Source organism: Anastrepha ludens, chromosome 4 (genome assembly GCF_028408465.1).
Source record: "Anastrepha ludens isolate Willacy chromosome 4, idAnaLude1.1, whole genome shotgun sequence".
NCBI classification, from domain to species: Eukaryota; Metazoa; Arthropoda; class Insecta; order Diptera; family Tephritidae; genus Anastrepha; species Anastrepha ludens.
In genome coordinates, this window is record NC_071500.1 from 6,084,428 (window position 1) to 6,104,551 (window position 20,124).

Here is a 20,124-nt window from a genome sequence, read left to right on the forward strand (position 1 = left end):
GTGCAAATAAAATTCCCTGAGTATTTAAGAAGCTTAAAAGCAATTAAAGCAAATTTGCGAAATCATTCAGTTTTTCACACAACTAAGGACAAGTCAAAGTAATTTATGGTAGGAGAAAAAAAAAGATTTAAAATAATAACTAAGAGAACAGTTAAAGTGACCACTGACAATATTACTATTGGTGAACTCCTATATTGAATAAGAACAAACAACTTCGAAGGCAGGATTTTTAGTTAATAAAAGAGTTCAAATGTAAAAGAAATGAAGCGGTCGCCGTAGCCGAATGGGTTGATGAGTTACTACCATTCGGGGGTGCGTAAGTTTGCATATTCGTGCATGAAACGGCGAAATGATAGGTATCGGGAAATCTCCGAATGTATTTCTGCGATGAAAAAGCGCCTCATAAAAAACCAACTGCCGTTCGGAGTCGGCTTAAGGGGTTACATACGTCCAGCAGCGCCAAAAATGCGCTAAAAGAAAAACTGTTTTTAGAAGGAGTAACAATAGAAATAAATATAAAAAAATTGTCTACATTGTTTATTAGTACTTGAACTTTATAAAAAAATTATTTTAATTTTTCTCTACAAGAATTAGTATATAAAAATTCACGTAACCCAAAGTACATTGAAAAAAAAAATTTTGCTCCACGGTCTGCATAATTTCTCCTTGAAATGTGGATGGATCTGTAAAAACTAAAAAAAAATTGTTGTAAAATAAAGTTGTACTCATTTTGCAGATTTTGGAATTTCGAAAAATTTTGCAATTTACGGCATTTAAAAAAAAGTATGCGTTTTAGGTCATAAAAGTCACACTTTAATTATGTTTATAAATTTTTTTAATAAAAATATCAAAAATCCGGCTCTACAGAATATAGAGGAAATACTTTCGAATACGCCTGAAACTATAAAGAATAAAAACTGCAAAAAAAAAAATCAATTTTTTGAAAATACTTGGACGTATGTAACCCTTATATACAGTCAGCGTGAAAATAAAAACAATTACATACTTGAAACTTTTTCAGAAATTCTGAGTAAATGATTTGAAATTTGGATGAAAATTTGTCGCATTTTTATAAATTTTATACGAATTTCGAAAATTTGCTGTTCATGGTTTTATAGTAGTTTGAATTATATTTTTATAGTAAAATAATTGAAATTACAAAATAAATAAATAAATAGTGAAAACTTGTGGAATAGGAAACTTTTACGGTACTCGCCGGCACCAACGCGCAAAGGTTCAAAAGTCTAATTTTTCAAGCAAAATTTTTTCCGTTAATTTCTTACAAAAGTATAGTTCATTATATAGTAATCAACTTATAAGTGTATATACATTTGATCCTTTTATTCCTTTATGGAACATAGGGCCTCAACAAATTGTTTCTACTGGCCCGATTTTGCGGCAGTAATTTAATTTCGTTCCATGTTTATTCGTCTTCTCCATCTCCATCTCAATCATCCGTCTCCATGTGTTTGACGGTCTTCCTCTGCGGCGGCTGCCCTGCGTGTTCCACTCAACTGCATTTCTTATAAATCAAAGGTTTCAAATTTTGTACTAAGGGCACACAAATTTTACAAAATTCGAAAAATTGTCATTAAAATTTTCAACTCTTAATGTGAAAATTTCTTATAATTCTATGTAGCCAGCTGCACTCACTAAAAAATGCGGCGTTACCTTGCGTGAACTGCAACCGAGAGAGCGGAACTATCGACAAAGAGGCACAATCGGCCCCGCGTTCGGCAACGTTCAACATCTGACTCTCTCCTACTTGAGTGAGCATATATATGTATGTATATGCGCATTTGTATATATGTAAATTCACATATTTTTATTTGCATATGCCTTCTTCCTGTGTGCATGGTAATGAACCATTTCTCTGTTGAGAATAGGACGATGATCGGTAAAGTAGGAAATGAAAGGGGGTGTTTCGAGTGTAATGTGTCTTGAAAAAGGCAAATCGTTGATGTTGCCTCTTAGTGTTGTTGACTTATTAACGTCTGATGCACAATCGAAATTGAACATATCTGGATGGATATTCACAAATTTAAGAATGCGTTGTTGTTGATAGATTCGTAAGCTCGCCATATGAAATGTCTGATTCAAAATTGATGCCTAGTATTTATCGCTGGTTTAATCTAACTTGAAACTACGGTTTTATATGTCATACAAAATTTCGTATATTTACTCGTATATGAGAACTTTCCAATCCATGCATATACATATTTGTTCGCTGAAGTACAACAACGTTTGTGGGAAGCAGCTCGAAAGCCACAAAGCAGTCGCATACGCACCGTTTGTTGTCTTGGCTGGGTGCTTAGTAGGTTTCCCATAAATTTTCAGCGTCGCACAACGGAAAACCACAGCAATTTCATATTTTATACAACAGAAACCCAGAAACCAAATAAAAAAACGGACGGAGTTGAACAGAATCTAAAACTAGCTAATCATGTGTGGCTAGAAAAACAGATTGAGCAACCACACTGGGCTGTCCACTCGCACGGAAAGAGTAGGCGTTTTCCAAGCAACACATACCTATGCACATACACACATGCGAGCAGTACGTCAAGCGAGCGAGCGAGCGGTGGCATGTCGTTACAGCAGCGGGAAGGCTGTGCGCACGCCTCATTAGAATAATCAAAAGTAGCAGCTATTAAAATAACAACCACAGCAAAATGAAAAAAAAAGAAAAAAAATTAAAGCACCAATAAAAAAATTGTTTACAAGAAGTGCGGGTAAGTGGAATGACCACCAAAAACTGGAAACTATGTACAATAATTTCCAAGTTTCTCACACATGCCTTCCATATGCGCACGCAAAGTGTTGATAAGAACCTCGCACTGCCTGGTGCTCAGTTAGAAAGGCGAGCGCATGGGCTGCCGGGCAGCTAGAGAGACTGAAGGCCGAGCGGCCGGCTGGCTATGCATAAATATATGTATGTAGCGCTATGGGCGTGGAGTTGGAGTGCTCGCTGGTTATACGGTTGTGGGTGCCCGACACGCAACAGCGCACCCCTGATAAGCAGCGCACACTGGCACACACCGACACACATAGGCACGCACATATGCAAATGTAATGTGTGTGCGCTGAGGTCAGAGTTTATCAAGTGTCTGCTGTACATGCATCAAGTGTAAATAAATATATTTAGTTGGCGCGCAAGTCAGAGGTTATCACATGCGCTACGCGCGTTTGCCATTTGTGGCATGCAACTAACATTTATTTCAGAAAGTAATGTGCACGCAGATTGCATAGGACTTTGTTTTTCTTTTTCACTGTAAGAGAAAAATTATCAGAATCTTAGGCTTTGAATTTGTAGCGGCCTTTAACTTCTCGCCAGCTGCTAGTGCGACCGCTTTTGCACACATACAAATGCATGCATGTTTCGTGCTTGTATTCACATATCTGTGTGTGTACTTGTGCGCATAATTCTGCGTTTGATATTCATGCAATAAGATTTGTTTGGCCTCAAATCAATTGACAATTGCACTTTGGCTTGAATTATCGGGCACCACAGCCGCCGTCGCTGACCATGGCACTCACACGATCACTCACTCGATTTATGGTCGCACAATATGCGCTTGTTGCACATGTGGCAAACAAAGTAAATGCGAAATATATGCCTTTGACAGCAACATTTCAAATCACCAATAACTGGCAACTGGTTTACCGGCCGGTGCTATTTTTCCTCGCACAAGAATTTTCAATAGTTCACCACCCCTGCTGCCGGTGCCACCCCTGCTTTGCCTACTACTGGCAGCCTACAACACAACTCCCGCATTCGCTGCGCTAATTTGCACACTTGCGCATGCGCATGTGCATTTTTCTTAAGGTCGTTCAGCCGGTCTGGTCTGGCCATATGCAGAACGTGTGGCTTTTAGGCCGCTGGGCTAGTTGTGGCTTGGGAAAATTGTTGCAGCACTTTGCACCCGCAAGTATGTACGTGCGGCCATCACCTGCGCGCACACAAGGACTTGGGTGTACTTGCCTTTGTGGTTGCCACATAGCCTAGCTCGTTGGCCTGGCTGCTGTGTGCTACCTTTTTGTGCGGCGCTGACTGGCAACTTATGTTATTTGCTAGGTGTTTGTTCTTGTTCTTGTTGTTGTTATTTGTTTTGTTGTTTGATTGGCATGCGCGTTGCGCATTAAATTTATTAAATTGTTTCTTAAGGCCACCGCAAAGTCTAGACCCGACGTACTCTAGGCTGCATTTATTGGGCTGCCTTTGCAGGCGGCTGGTGCGCAATCAGTTTGGCCGCAGATGTTGGTGGCATGTTGTATACACTAGTACACAAATGTACCTATGCCAGGCATGTGACTTATAAGTCAAAAAATTTATCACAACAATTTTGTCTTATTGCATGTTTTTCTCTGTTCTGTATTTTGTTATTTTGTTTTGCTTTGTGCACCAACCTCTACCTTCGGCAGCCGGCAGCCGGCGACGGCTGTGGTCTGTGATGTGCGGCATGTTGTATATTGATATTTTTATGCAACATTCATTCCTTTGTTTTTGTTGGTATAAGTGCGGTTGCAACAGCATACCAAATTACTAGTATCCATAGTTGCGGTGGTGGCTGGCCGGTGATTGGCAGTGCAGCTGATAAATAGCTAAGGTTAACCATTTTTGCGTGCGCTGGCTGTTGTTATGGGTTTTTATTGGTTTGCTTGCTTTTGATCGTTTGAAATGAGTGGCCGCCAGTATTGGCGCTTGAACTGGCAAAGAGTTGGCAAATTAATTCGGCACTTTGCTCCCTGCGCAGCTAATCGCAACGAATCGAAAGATAAAAATTTAACAATTAAGCTTTTAGAATCAATTTGGGTCTTTATTTAGAGCTTAACTCCAGTTATATTTATAAATTTGAAATTTGATAAAAACGTATGTAGGTTATAGAAAATGCCCAGCTGGACTGCCTTGCTATCACCCCCTCTTCTTTGCATGCCGTAAGCTCCGTAAATCGCTTCCTGCATGCTAATCCGCGCACCTCGGGATGGCTAATAAAGTTGCCACTTCATTTCTCGCTGCAGCTACTGATTTGCCTGTGGCCCACCATTATAGCAGCAACAACAACAAAAGCTACGCATATCTCCTCCTCCTCGTAGTGCTTCACCGCCACTCGGTAGTTCACGAAACAATTTGAAAGTGTCTGCAAATTTCCTTTTCCTGCCACAAACGCACGCCAGGCAAACGGGCAGCCAAATTGCCACAAATGTTAGCTCACATGCGAGTTCATGCAGCCACAAATATGCAATACAGCTCTCGCCAGCTAGTCGGCCAGTCAGTCAGTCATTTGCCTGTTTGTGTTTTGTTTGTGGCAAATGTGTAATGCACAAATAATTGGCAACAGGTGGCAGCCTCAAGTGCAATACGAAATCGCCTAGTTTTTGCTGCTGTTGTTGCGGTAAAATTGTTGTGTGCGGTTGCCACAGCTACGAGTATACAGCCGCAGTATGCAGAGCGAGCGAGTGGCGTGCTGAGTTTGTAGGAGGCTCAGATGGCAGCTTGCAAGTGTTTGTGGCACGCAGTGTGGTCGCCCAAAATGCATTTAGCTGTTATGTACGCAAACCAATGCCTGTCACAAACTCAAAGTGCACTAACAGCACAAATATATATCTACTTGTGCACACCGTTAGAGCTTATGGACAGCACAGACAGACGGACACACGGTCAGACGGACATACAGCCGCCCGCACTAGCTGTAATAGCGGAAAAGGCTAATAAAGCAAGTTGCATGGCCGACACTTAGCCAATTGGTCAGTTAGTTTGTCGGTCGTTTGTGCATTTTTGTTGTTATTGCTGGATTAGGTTTGCAAGTTGTGTAGCAAGTGTGGCATGCAAACGCCTGCTGGCAAGTGTGGTGTTGTTGTATGTACTTTTGGCACTCACCCGTTATCCGATGGTCTTGTTTTTATTTGCTGTTGTTGTTGTTGTTGCCACAATGTCGCCGTTGTCAGAGATAATGCGGCACAAGTTGTTGCAATGCAGTTATTTTAACTCAGAAACACACTTTTTCAAGTAACAGCTTTTAAAATTGTGTTGTTGCCGTGTTATTGTTGTTGCATTGTATTACTTTATTGTACATATGTTCGTTTTTAGTGTGTGACATGTTTGCATGTTTGCCACATTCTCCGGCCAAAGCGTTCAAATCAATGTTCGACATTATAATTACGGCAACAGGCGAGATGATCGGACTGGCGGGCGACAAGCGATTTGTCAGGAGTGCAAAATGTGTTTAAAAACAGAGGGTGAATTGAAAAAACATAACATGGTGTATACCTATGCGTGTGATGCGGATCTGTAAACGAGGGGATTTGTGCGTGACTACCATGCGGTTGGTGCCAGGCTCACCACCCACTGTGGACTTGATGCACCAACTGATAAACAATTTTGTGTTTAATAGGGGTCGCTCCTCAACTGTCACTGGCACGCATTCGAGTGCGTTTCTGTCTTGAAAAAGCTCCTCATAAGAAACAATCTATAGGTCCTTTGTAGAAGAACATCAACACGCGCACTACAAATGCGAGAGGAAGCTCGGCGGACGACCTCGGACTAGAGGAAAGCATATCAAGCCTCGTTTTTTATTTGAACAGAAATAATTGGTTGTAGGTGAAGATAATTAAATAAAAATAAATCTTGAAAAAAAAAATGTTATTGTAATATAGTTTTTGGTAACAAAGTAGCGTCGAACTCCAAATTGTGTACTGTGTCGAACGGAAAAATTTCCCACACCTCTTCATCCTTGTAAAGGTCGGTAAAGATTGGTTTGGATCACTGGATTTGCAAGCGTTTGAAAATAGCTTAAAAAGAGCTATAGAGACTCCAGATTGCCATACAATTGAAGCAACGTTCAAATGTGAAATTTTAGCAACTGGATCACCTCCAGGGTACACTTTGCGAAGTATCTGCTACAAACACGGAATTTCTCCAACTCTTGTGTTTCTTCTGTGAGCTATGCTTAGCCCCTAAATTATAAAGTACTAACAAGCTAAAACTTTAAGGCCAGTCCGAGGTCAGCACTTCAAAGCTATTGCCATTCTAATGCTACAAATTTTATCTAAAGCACGGCGATCTGTTAAAAATGGGCGCTAGTCCATATTAATGGTTTAAAAATAAAACAAATAGCACTTTGATATTCACATCGTTTTTATTTTATTAAGTTTTTGTATCTACCGTTCTTATGGCACCACCTTTTACAATTATAAGAATGTACAAAAATTAGTCTGAGTCTGGAAAATTTACATCAAAGCCAAAACAGAAATAATCGGCTCAGATGAGCATAGAAATCCAAAAACCGTCATTTGTTGTAGTCAAAGTGGCAACTAAATGATAACAAAAGCATTGCCACAAAAAGGTTGTTGCGCAATTAGCAGTTTAAAGCGTTTTGAGCATCATTTAGACCGCATTCGACAGGGGTATTGTGCAAAAGGAAGTTGGCGTGACCAACTTTTTTATTAAAAGCTGAGTTCGCCATGTAATGACCTATCGAACTAGCTCGGTTTTTTGGAAAAATATGGCTTTTCATTTTAAAGTCATTAATTATATTCTAAAGTACGAGCTTTGTTGATGGTCTGAAACAGCCTGCTGTTATTTAAAATGTGAGGAACTGCAACTTTGACTCATTTGCTTTGAAGAAGGCTTTGTGGGTTTCAGGTTTCAAATGAGCGGAGGTCATTGTTCTGAAATAAGCTAGATTAATGTCATCATGCGTAAAGGGAATACCCTGTTCGAAACCCCGAGAGGTCCATTTGCTTAGAATAAATTCGATTTGCATTTTTTACTAAAATATCAAATACCGATAATAGGAATAAAATTTCACCAGAATATACAACCCGAGCAAACTTTCTATACTTTCGTATAGAGCTTAATTCCCATAGCTGCAAATAATACAATGCAGCTCCTCTAGAGTCCAGGTTTTAAAGGTATGAATGGAAGTAATGAGGCAGACATTTTGGCGGGAGAAGCGCAATCAAAAACCTCTATAAAAGCTGCACTCTTCTTAGCTTTGAGGCGGGTCACAGGATTAACGAAGAGCTTAGCAAAGGGGTGAGAATACTAAGAGAAGTGCATAGGAACAAAATAACGGTACAATACTGGGCTGTTTGAGAGGATGCAATAGGAAACTATTTCTGGCACTCAAAGTGGCAATCCGCTGACAGCTAACAGTTGGCAGTCCTGACTACTCTCTCATCTGTGCTCTTTCTTGGATTGTCACTTGCTTTCCTTTGTCGCTTACATATGTATGTACATAAGGAGTGGTGCCTCGTTGTCAGTAGTGAATAATTCCTAAATGGTAAATTTTTTTTTTCATCTTTGACATTTGTCAGATAGACAGCTGTACGATTTTATACAAGAGAACAACTTGTTAAAATTATTAAAATTTATTATGAAAATGTTCGATCTTTAAGAACAACACATCGCAAATTTTGTGATTATTTTGCTGGCAATAATCATCGAAAGAGTCGACAATTCAATGCTTAGTGAAAAAAATTTGAAGAAACTGGTTTTATCGAGAATATAAAAAAGACGAGCAGACCGAAAGCTAGACGTGCTGTTTGAAAGATCCTTTACCTTGAAATATTTGAAAGATCCTTTACATTGGTCTGTGTAGTAGATTCATGTCATGATTTTGCTGATTATATACTTCAAAAGTGCGACCCTATTTGAACGAGTTGAAAAAAGTATCTTGGCTCAACAAGCCTGGAGCCAAAGCACTTGCACTCGTTCCTAAGGGGTATGGTGAATAGTAGAGGGTATAACAATTTTAAGATCACAGTTCAAAACTCATGCATATGCATATCTATTTCTCTATCGATCTGTGCATTTATCTATCTATCTAACGCGTGCAAATATGTCATAGCAGTCAAATAACTTTGCACGCTGGATGTTACTCATACGCCCCAACGTCGGTTTGGCACCTATCCGAATACACAGCAGATGCTTCAATCAACGGCCAGGCATTCTGCTACCGTATAATGCTAAAGCAATTAACATAATGTCAAGCTAATCAACAAAAGCTACACAAAAAGTAATGAATGTCAAAACAACAACAAGAGCAACTATCCAAAGTTAGTAATGTAAGCAAATTGAAACAAACAGTAGCAATAAGACATACAGGTATTTAATAAATGTCAATTGTTAATTGTTTGTTTGCATTAATTTGCCTTTCGCCAACGCTGTATGATGAGCTGACTACCTATTCTGTTTGTCTAAATGCAAAATTATGCATAAATAAATCCCATATGCAGAAAATGATTTGATAAAAAATTGTTAAAAAACACAAAAAAAGTGCTCGTTGCCTGTTTGACCAAAAATGGTTGTGGCACGAACGAGCGAGCAGCCTGTCACATTCACACAATAAACAAATGACAATTCCGCCATTTAGTTGCTGTCAGTGGAGCGACATCAGTGCTTGACACTGTCAACGCTTTGCCATTAAAAAAGTCGAAAGTCAACAGAGATGAGTATTAACAATGACGGAGCTGCTGCTGCTGGGAGTGAGGGATTTATGTGGTATGAGGGGGAGATGTGTAGTGAAGATGCACTATCGCTAAGTTCCAAGTGCTTGAGCGCCGCAAAGTGACGGCGGCTACTGTGCGCCAGCAGCCAAGCAAGCAGCTGGGTGTGTGAATTTTTGCTATAAATGTGTGGACATACGTACAACATGCATACATACCACATTTGTTTGTTTATTTGCGGGCTTGTGTAGCGCACTTGGGTTAACGTTGATTTATAACTAATGAAATGCAAACTGTGCCATTAGAATCATTAAAATGAATTTATTAGCCAAAGTGCAAATTAAGCGCAGTCATCTGGTCAAATGCAGCTATTTCGACATGTGTATGTGTGTATTTAGTGAATGCCTTAGATGAGATAATTTATTGCATTTTACGCTCTTTAGAAATGATCAAAAAGTATATCTGCTTGCGGGCATAAATAAAGGGTTTTCCAATAACAGGTGTTATTGGTGAATGGATTGCGCTATCGAGAGATGATTAACGATCTTTTATGGTCGGAATTGGATGGTTTTGATCTGGCCATCGTTTAGTTTCAACAAGACGCGCTACGTGCCACACAAGCAACAAAACCATTAATATTTTACGGGAAAAGTTTCCGGAGCGTGTTATCTCTCGAAGAGCTGCTCACAATTGGCCACCGAGATCTTGTGATTTAACACCTCGTGCCTTTTTTTGAGGCCACGTGCAAGAGAAGGTCTACGCCAATAGCCCAGGGTCGATGTATGACCTCTAAGATAGAATTCGTGAGGCTATCGAGGACATAGGACAGGCACTTTGCAATTCGATTATGGAAAATTTCATGAGAAGGATATTGCCCTGTAAAAGCGTGGTGGTCATTTGCCTGATGTTATTTTCCACTATTAATGGCATACCTTCCTCTTTATAATGAAAAAAATATCCGAACATTTATATTAGAAAATAGCATTTTTCTTTGAATAGCAAAATAACAGCTCTTATTGGAAAACCCTTTACATACAAACCTACGTGCATGCAGGACACGCAATTTAATTAAGTCTGGGCGAGTTAACTTAGCAGAAAATTTGTTTCAGATTATTTATGTTGATTTGATTTTTTACTTTTGTAATTTGTATGTCAGGCAAATAGCTTGAAAAGGTTCGAAATGTCACTTAAATGTGACGAGAACTGATATAATTTATATTACATTACTTATTTTTGTAAACATTTTTTATTACCAGCAAATATGGCTTCTGATTTCATTTAGTCACACTTTTGCTAAATAAATTTTCTGTTTGGATTTTCTCGCTGCTTCTACTAAGAAATGTGATTATACTAAGCCTTATTAAGCATATACAGACACACACATACTCATACACATTTCTACATAGTACACAGTGCATACGAACATTTGACGCCAAGTTCCCAAAAATGGTATTTTATTTCGAAACATTCACGTCACATAATAACTTTTATTTAGTGCTGAAATCGAGCTCATTTTAAGCGCATTTTTGCTGAAAACGAAACTTGGAAATGAAAATTAACTAGCACTAAACTAAAATGGGAAGCAAAGGGTAAAAAATCTCGTCTAAATATATTAATAAGTCAAGCTGTGCTTTATAGCCTCTAGTATTTTTCGTTTTTTTTTGGTTTTTGCTTTACTTGTTGATATAGCAATCACTTTTGGGTAGCAGCACTTACTTTTTATTGGATTTCCATTGCCATTTTTCACTATTTAAAAATTTTTTTATTACGCTCTTCTTAGCTCACGAAAATTTGGCGCTTGATAGTGAAGAGGCAAATGCGAGTATGAGTAAATACGCACATAAGAAATAAAATTATATAAAAAAGTAAAAAAGGGAAAACGGAAGAGATATTTCTATGCCCATACAACTTTTTTTTTTTTTTGCCGTAAAAATATCCTAACTTTTGGGTGAAACGAGTAGAAAACAGCAATAAAAATGTCTATGAATTCAGTTTTTACTTTAAGCGCTTTTGGTTGTTGTACAACAAATTAAACAATTTCGTTGTGACAAATTAGGCGAGGTCAGACAAGTCGAGTTACAACTCAAAAAGTTGCACTGAATTCTTTCGCGCCTTGTTGACTTGCTTTTTTCAGTTATTTATTCACACAACAGAGCTTCGTTTACACAATTTTAAGTCACTTTTTTTTCTAATTATACTTTTATACTCTTTGTTGAACATCGTAGTTATAATTACTTAGCGGCCTATGAAAAGCGACTTGAGTTTTCTTGTGCGCAGTTCTTTACTGCTGAACTTTTATTAGACTTACTTGAATTGAGAGAAAACCAAAAAACAAGAAAAACTTGAGTTGTTTTATGATATAAATATAAAGAAAAGTTTGGATTTCTGTGAAAAAGAAAGCGACATTCCTCTCACAAGCGCTAAGTCATGAAGATACCATCCTTGCTTCAAAAAATGGCTGCCTTGCATCGAGCGTTGCAGTTACAGCGGAGGAGTAAATTAAAATTCATGAAAATAAATTTTAAAATTATAAAAAAAATTTAAATTAGAAAAAAAAAGTTAAGGATTATTAAAAAAATTCAATCATAAAATAAAATTATAAAAAAAAATTATAAAAAATATTTTAAATTATGAAAACAAATGTTTAATAAAAAACAAAAAAAAAACATTAATAATAAAAAACATTTAAAATTATAAAAAAAAAATTTAGTTATAAAAAATGCTTAAAAACTATAAAAAAATTTAAAAATTATAAAAAACTTTAAAAATTATAAAAAAACTTTTTAAATTATAGAAAATTATAAAAAAGAGTTTAAAAGCTATAAAAAAATATAATTATAAAAATATACATTTTAAATTATAAAAACAAATTTTAAATTATTAAAAGAGTTGTATATTAAAAAAAAAAAAATTATTTTGATTATAATCAGTAAATAGGTGTAAAAACAGAATAACGTATTTTGCTGCGTCGGTCTCTATATTTAATAGCCACAACTTGTATCTTATATGTACAAACAATATTTTTGAGTTTCATTCCCTTCCAACTTTTTTCGTATAGTAGAGTATAGGTATAAAAATAACAGAAAAATAAAGAATGGAAAGCAAACTAAAAAGTTGTGAACCTCTAAATATGTGAAGCATAGGCACAAGTAACAACCGTCTAAGTCGAAACTAATAATTTGAAGAAAAAGCGCCAATATGTCATGTCAGTGCGTTTTTATCGAGAATTTTTTGTAAAACATTGTTAGAAGGTAGGACCTTCACGTAAATATTTATATGCTATAATTTTGTGAGTAGAATACGGTGGCATATTTAAGCAATTCATTTTCAAGTTCACTTAAGTGCTTGTTTCTTCCGGATACAAATATGTTAAGTAGTTACTGGTAGTTTGTGCAAAATTTTCTATGGTAGCATTTTATGGGAACCTGCCTGCTTCACATTTTATATTGGTATTGAGCTCATAAACCTAGGCTTATTTGACCATTTGCAAAGAATGAGCACTCAAGCTCATAAATACGTCTCTAAATGACCAGAAATGTGTGGAAATTTCATAATACAAGGGCAAATAGCATAAATAAACGATGTACTTTTTCTGGTTTTTAGGACACCGGGATTTTCGGGATAACTTTATTCTAAGCCCGAAATTTCGGGAAGTTTGACTTAAATGGAAATTCCAGCACGAAGCGCCTACTCGCTAAGAACGGGAGTTCTAACAGAGTATTGCTTAAGAGACAAACATGCAAATTGGTTATGCGCACATTTGGGAAGATGCAGCAGTTATGTGAAACATTTCTTCATCCCCTCCACAACTCACCTACACTCTGCAAAAGCAGTTTGCGATCGCCAGAATCACTTATTCGGAACGAATTAAGTCAATTGATTTAAATGTTGATTTAAAATACCTGATGAGATTCATCAGGGACGCTGGTGGAATCCAACTGCGGTATTACGATGAATTTTATTCCGGGCGCAAATGGACAGTTGCCACTTCATCCTTTCTTGTGAATGGAAGTCAGCACATCGGTATGAGCTGTTTATATATTAATTATTATATAGTAAATAAATAAAGAGTAAAGAACTGACGAAGAAAACAAAAGTAACAATAATGCAGATGCTTTTGTATATTAGAAAAATCTTAACTTAACAAAGTCAATAAAAAGCAAACCCTATGCGTTCTTTTCAAAAAGTTGTCTCTCCTAGAAAAGCTTGAAAATCAAAGCTAAATTAGCGCTAGAAACTACTTGAAAGTAGAATAATACATTTTTTATATTTTTCAACACCTTTACCTACATTTGTATGTAGATTTCTTTCTAGCGCCCACTCATGCTGCTGCAATCCAAGATGAATAACTTCCTCTTAATTATTTAATGAGACTCTTCAACGGCACATTCAACTCAGCATTCAAATTTAATTGCGCCCATGACTGCAAGCCAGAAATACATGCACACACACACATATGCACGGTATTTCAAAACTTATCGACATACTGTATTGGGGAGCACAAACCTTGAGCCGCGCAATTATCCTTTAGGCGCGCTGCGGGCGAAAAATCACCACACTTTTTTCGTACGCTTGTTTGGCCGTGTGTTGCCGCTAGCCTAGGCACTCTCTTCTTCTTAATCGACACATGAATCTACTCATTCCCTTTCAACTGCCCCGGCAATTGGTCATGACAGTGGCACGTCGAACAAGCAGATGACAGCCAAATGCTCTAAAAGCAGGAAAGTACTAGCCAAGTGCCGACTGCGCTAGGTCATATGTTAATGTTGGTATTGGTTTTATTATGTGTCTACTAAGGCTATTTTTGTAATAGTTAGTCGCCGGTCAATATCATTAAACATAATTTGTGCCTGTTTACAATAAACTGAAATAGGGGGAGAAACAAATGTGAGATTAGAAGCGGAGATAAAAAAGCCTGGAAAAATTGTAAAATCTAAAGATATTTGACGAGAAGCGTAAAATATTCAAACACAAACAAAACAAGCGCTTAGCAAAACCAGTTCGAATCTTTGATCAGAACCTTCTAAGACACCAACAGCTAAAATGAACACCACCACCACCGCCACCGCCTCCTCTTTCTTCAGATACCATTACAGTGCACAAATAAACTAGCAGCAACAATAAAAACACGGCATTAAGTCGTGTGTTAGACACCCAATTTCATGGTTGCGTTCGAATGGTGTACGCACGCATGGTGTACCCGGTTAGAATGCCACATTTGGCATGGTACAAAATGCTTGCTGCACCACGCGTTGTTGCTTTATTGTTCAGAAACTTTTTGCGCTTGTTAGGAAATATTTAATTTCATGTTGCTGCGTCTGCGCAATAACAAGCGCTTGGTTGCATCGCCTGCGACGAACCAGACATACAGCCAGCCGGCGGGTGGAGAACAACGGTGAACGTGTTAACAACAAACGCTCTCCACCATCACGCTTCGCACTGCGCTGTACATGGGCTAGCGCTTGTACATAGTTTTTGCTGCGAGCGGTTTGCGCGTGCGCACTCGTCCACCATTGAATTTGCCTGCGCATGCAACTCGAGTGCGCATGGTCGCGTCAAGCTTATGTTGTAGCGAAGGCGGAGGTAGCGACGCAGGTTTGTGCTGCTTAGCAGCTTAGCGAGACACCGCATTAGCAGTGAAGGTTGCTGGCCGTGCATTAGCAGTTGAGGCGACGACGCGCGAGACAGCGTGTCTTTTGGTGAATTAGCTGTTTGATGGCAGGCAAAGGAGATTTTTTCTCGTTTTTCATTACAAACACGATTATTTAGCCAATCTGCGAATACCACATGCCAAACGACCGGCATACACTTGTTGTTGCTGGTGTTGTTGGACCTTCACTCAGCAACCACCCTGTAATGCGGTTGCGCGAATCACCTTCAACGGCAGCCGCAGTAATGGCACCAGCAGCAACAACTTCGGGTTTGACTTTAATCGTCAACGGCTTGACTGCAGTGGCATCAGAAAATCTAAGCAAAATGAGAAAATATAAAATAAAAAAATAAAAAAATAAAAACATTTGCTGTGCAGTGGAGAGTTGGAATTATCTGTATTCTAGTACTAGTTGTTGTTGTTTTTGTTTTATACATTTTTTGAACGTGCGGCGGACAGTGATTGATTAAGTGTTAGCGACGCTAAAAAACATGATTACTATGTATTCGCATACACGCACGCGTACACACACATAGAAGCACTTACCTGCGTGGTATTCCGCCGGTTCGTGTCTTAAGTCTTTCATTTACTTTCGTTTCGTCAGTTGGATACTCAATGCTGCCACCCTCAAAAACCATAAACACATGCTGCAGTATAAACACATACATACTCACACACACACACACACAAGTTGCCAGAATTATAGGAGCACATTGAATATTCATTAATATTTCTAATTTCTAATTAGCACTCGGTGGGTTCATTGGTTGGTTGATTGCTCGGCCAACAGGTAAGCCAACGCTTGTGGTGGGCGTGTTTCCATGTGCGTGTTGTGTGGTTTCTGTTGTTGTTGCAATGTTAGTTGCTTTTTGGCGGCTTACATGCAACACTTTGGTATATTCAAATTTTTTGGCCTATCTGTTGCGCGTGCATGCGGAGAGGCGTTGAGGGCGTGCGTTTGGTTTTGTGCTTTGCTACGCTAATGTACACCCGCGCTGACGCCCGCAGCTTAACAACTTTTCTTACACTACAACTACACACAAATTGGATTTCTAACACACGTAACTGCCCCTTTTTTCAATTCAATTGAATTTGGTCTATTCTAGGTTTGTGTTTCACTCTACGGCTCGTTTGCCTTTGATTCTATGGCGATGGGTAGCCTCTGAAGATCAAAGTTGCACAAAAGCATTTGTTTTCGCTTGTTCGTTCATTTGTTGGCTAATTAAGAAAATTAAAGCGTTTAGCGCTAATGATTAATGACTCTGCGTACTCTGCATAAGAAATGCCCACACGAGCAGACTCGCATATTTCTACTTTCATTTTAATTCTTTTGTTATTTGCTAATATTCGAAATTTATGAAGTTTCTCAAAAAAATTTTCTTCTTTATTATTTTTTTCTATGTATTGTGTAATTTGAGTAGCGAAAACATGTTTTGATTTATGTTAAATTTTACGGCCGCCGCCAACAGTCGCATTTAGCTGGTTATTGGCTTTTGAGAATTTTCTTAGACATTTTGGTTTTATGTTTAGTCAGAATCGATTTTTTTAACAACATTAATAAGGCAATAAGGCAATTAGGCATCGGCTAATCGCTACTGCTTCGAGCCTTACCTGCGACCAGCTGTAGACCGAGCAAAAGAGAACCAAAACTGTGGCTGAATCCATATTGATTTTCCATAAGAAATGTGCAGCTGATTCTATGACGGCTCGGCTTGCGGCATCCCTGGACCTCTTAACTTGCAATAGGGCATCTGAAAGTGTCTCGCATACTGGAGATTTGGAACACGCTATTGGAATATAAAATACCTTTAGGGCCGAAACTAGTGTGACGGTCCAAGAAAAAGGAGATTTTCGAAAATTTTGGAACAAAAAGTATTGCATCGAATAGTTTGAAACTTGAAGGATGTATTTTGCATGCAAAGAATCTATGGGTGGCAATTTCTTTGTGTCCAGAAACAATAAAGTTTGAATGAATTATGTTTACGTCTCTAAAAAATTCGCCCACTGCTACAGGAATTGCGGCCCTCAGAGCAGCTTAAATTAGAAAACTAGACCTCTGTTTTAAAATAGAAGGGATTTGAATTGAAAGAGGAATTTGAATACGTCGAGCCTAGGAGCAGCAAGAGATTTGGTGGTTCCTAAAAACACTCAGGCTAAAAAGCGCATTGTATTTAGAGCTGTGGAAATAGTCAATAGTAGATAGTGAAGGTGAAATGGAGGAAAAGTATCAGAAAAAGAGGTAGGAAAGAATAGAGACAGAGATATAGATAGTTAGTCCTGTGAGAATTTTCCAGATTCTTTGGAAACTCTGCAAATATCCTTCAGTTTTAGAGAAAGAATATTACTCATTCTCATGACATTGGAACCCAAAACTCATAGCCTTGCTCTAGCAAAGGCAGGACTCGCACAGAGAAAGTGCTCAGGCTCTCCGCCTCCTCCAAGCAACACAGGTACATTGGACCCTCAATGATTCTAATGGTGGTTATTTGCTGACCCTATGGGTTGTGTCCTGTAATGATACCGACCATCAACCGAACGTCTTTCCTTCCAAGTTTTAATAGAAAGTTTGACAGTTTTCTGTTCGGACTTGTCACAAAACACTTTGCAGTTTTGCAGCGTTCTAGACCGGACCATCGCTCTTTATATAAACTGCATACATAATCGCTGATCCAATTCATGATTCTTGCGGAACTGATTCCGATTATTGGCTCTGGTCACTGTGGGGGAACCGCTGATACACGGTTGGTCAATTAATCGGAAATTTCGTTTTCGTGAACACCGAAGTGTCCTGGCACTCATATAAGTATAAGCCTGTTCTGTCTAACATAATTAAACTTCTTCTTCCATTTTTGAACAATATTTGAGGTCTGCTTCGCGTTCTACAGGTTCTTCAGTGCAGCCTGACTGTCACTGACAACTCCAATCTGTTTCCCGCTCCAATCCTTTCGATTATCCATATTCCTTAGAATATGTCCAGCCCACTTAGGGTGCTGGAGCTGCAGTCGGCGATTTGAAAGTCGTTTAGCTCAGCTAGACATTTGCCGTTGTAAAGTAGGCGATAGTTGATATGATCTATCCGTCCGGAAGACGTCCAGTCCAAAAATGTGGCGTAGAATTTTTTGCGCAAATATGTTAAGATTTTCTTTATCCGCCTTATGCATCTCTCAGGTTTAGTAACGCAAGGCCTAGTTATTGTTTCACATAGTCCCAGCTGCGTTCGCTTGGAATGAAACGAGAAACTTGGGGTCTTCTATAGCGAAAAGAACGCCACGTTCCTCGCCCTTACTTCTTGTTTGGATGTTGCGTCCACAGAGATGATAGATGAAAGATATTTTAAGGGCGCTATATGCTCAAAAGTGTAATTGCCGATCGATATGGCAAATATATATTCGTTTGGAGCTTTTCTAGCATACAAATATTTAGTTTTCGGTTCGCTTAGGAGACCCAAGCTTCTGACTGCATTCTTAAGTTTCAGAAAATTCTTTTTCAAAGCTGCTGCACTTTTGCATATTAAATCGATGGAGGTGCACTATATAGGGACACAAATACTAAACAAGCTCAAGTAAGACTAAACTCGAACTTGAAATTTGCATTCAAATTAGAGCTGCCGCAATTTTGCAAAATTATGTTTTCCGACAAGTGCATTTAAAGTAAAAAATTTAAATTTTTTTATTACCAAAAAAATGATAAAATTATTAAAAATCTTTATTAATAATTTTCGAAAGCATGAGCATACAAAAATTCCAAAAAAGTTGATTTTTTCTAAAGAGTTTCACTAGTTTTGCCCCTTAAACTCTTGAATTCCCTAGAGAAAATCCTTTCCATCCACTCAAAACTTGTGGTTATTGCTACCTTTTCAAAATGCTGAATTATTTTAATTATAACTATTTCTTTTACAAATTACTAATCCTTTACAATTTGTCCATTTTTCTTTATAAAACCCCCGTCTTCCTCTTTAATACATTTTTTTATCTAAATTTCTAATTTTTCTTTTATTTTTCTGCTTTCAGACATAAAAACGCGGCCTTGCCAACGAGAATGTAGTGGCTGTAAGAAGTACGAGCTAAGCCAGCTGCGAAATATTGTGGTAAGTTGACTGAAAAGAAGAAGAAGAGTACACATTAAATGAAAATAAGTGTGGGTTAGTTTTTAAGGCAGCAAACATTTTTGCTTTCTAAGGTTGCTAAAAATGGCGGATCCAAATGCCATTCGCGATCCTCTTCGAACTTTATGGTCTCCACATTCTTTGCGCGCCTTATTGCAACAGCAACATTCACCTAAAGCGGTTGCAGCTGAAAGTGTAGCAAACACGAGCATAATGAGCACCGCATTCATGCGGCCGAATGTTCGCTTTTATCATTAAAATATTTTGTGTTCGCTTGCTTATTAAAGTTTCACGCGGCACAGTTTGTTTTTTGTGTCTGACATCTCGCCTATTTTTGGCTCGTCACCCGCACCCGTGCGCGCACTCCCAACACAAGTACTAAATGATTTTTATATTTGATTTGCGCGCGCAGATTTTCCGGCATTACCTGCGTACCAAATAGGCGCGCGCTCACTCCTGCGCCCACCACCACCGCCATCGCCTTGATTTAGTTGGCTATCTCGCCTGCTGCCTGCCTAGCAATGTCATGACCATAAACGCGCCAAGCTTCATAAATCTTTCTTCCACTTTGCGCTGACAACCAAACAGCTCTGCGGCGGCAGCGACATATGTTTTTCAGCGAACAAGTGCAGTCAGCGCATGTCAGTGCGACAGCTCATAACATTCGTAACTGCCACTGCTCCTACCACTGCCGTTGCTGCTAAGCTGAGCTATGTAATAGTGTTATGCAACAAATAAAATTGCATTAAAATCAGCAACCATCCTCACTAATCTCCTCGCACACCTTCAAGCAGGCAGCCAAAAGTGAGGCAATCAAGCGCATCAGTGCGTCAGCGTTTACATCGTCGTCTCTATGCAACAATCAAAATGCAACGCTTCGAAATGGCGAAAAATTCCACAGCCCTCACCAAATACAGCAGAACAA

The 20,124-nt window shown here is 38.6% G+C and overlaps 1 protein-coding gene across 1 annotated transcript in view; it reads left to right on the forward strand.

Moving 5' to 3' along the window:
• Window positions 1-19,051: 19,051 nt before the first annotated feature.
• LOC128859857 (uncharacterized) overlaps window positions 19,052-20,124 on the forward strand; it is a 53,079-nt gene continuing 52,006 nt past the window's right edge. Inside the window, exon 1 of the mRNA XM_054096970.1 lies at window positions 19,052-19,181. The gene's annotated coding sequence lies outside the window, so the exon portion shown is untranslated. The remainder of the gene's footprint in view (window positions 19,182-20,124) is intronic.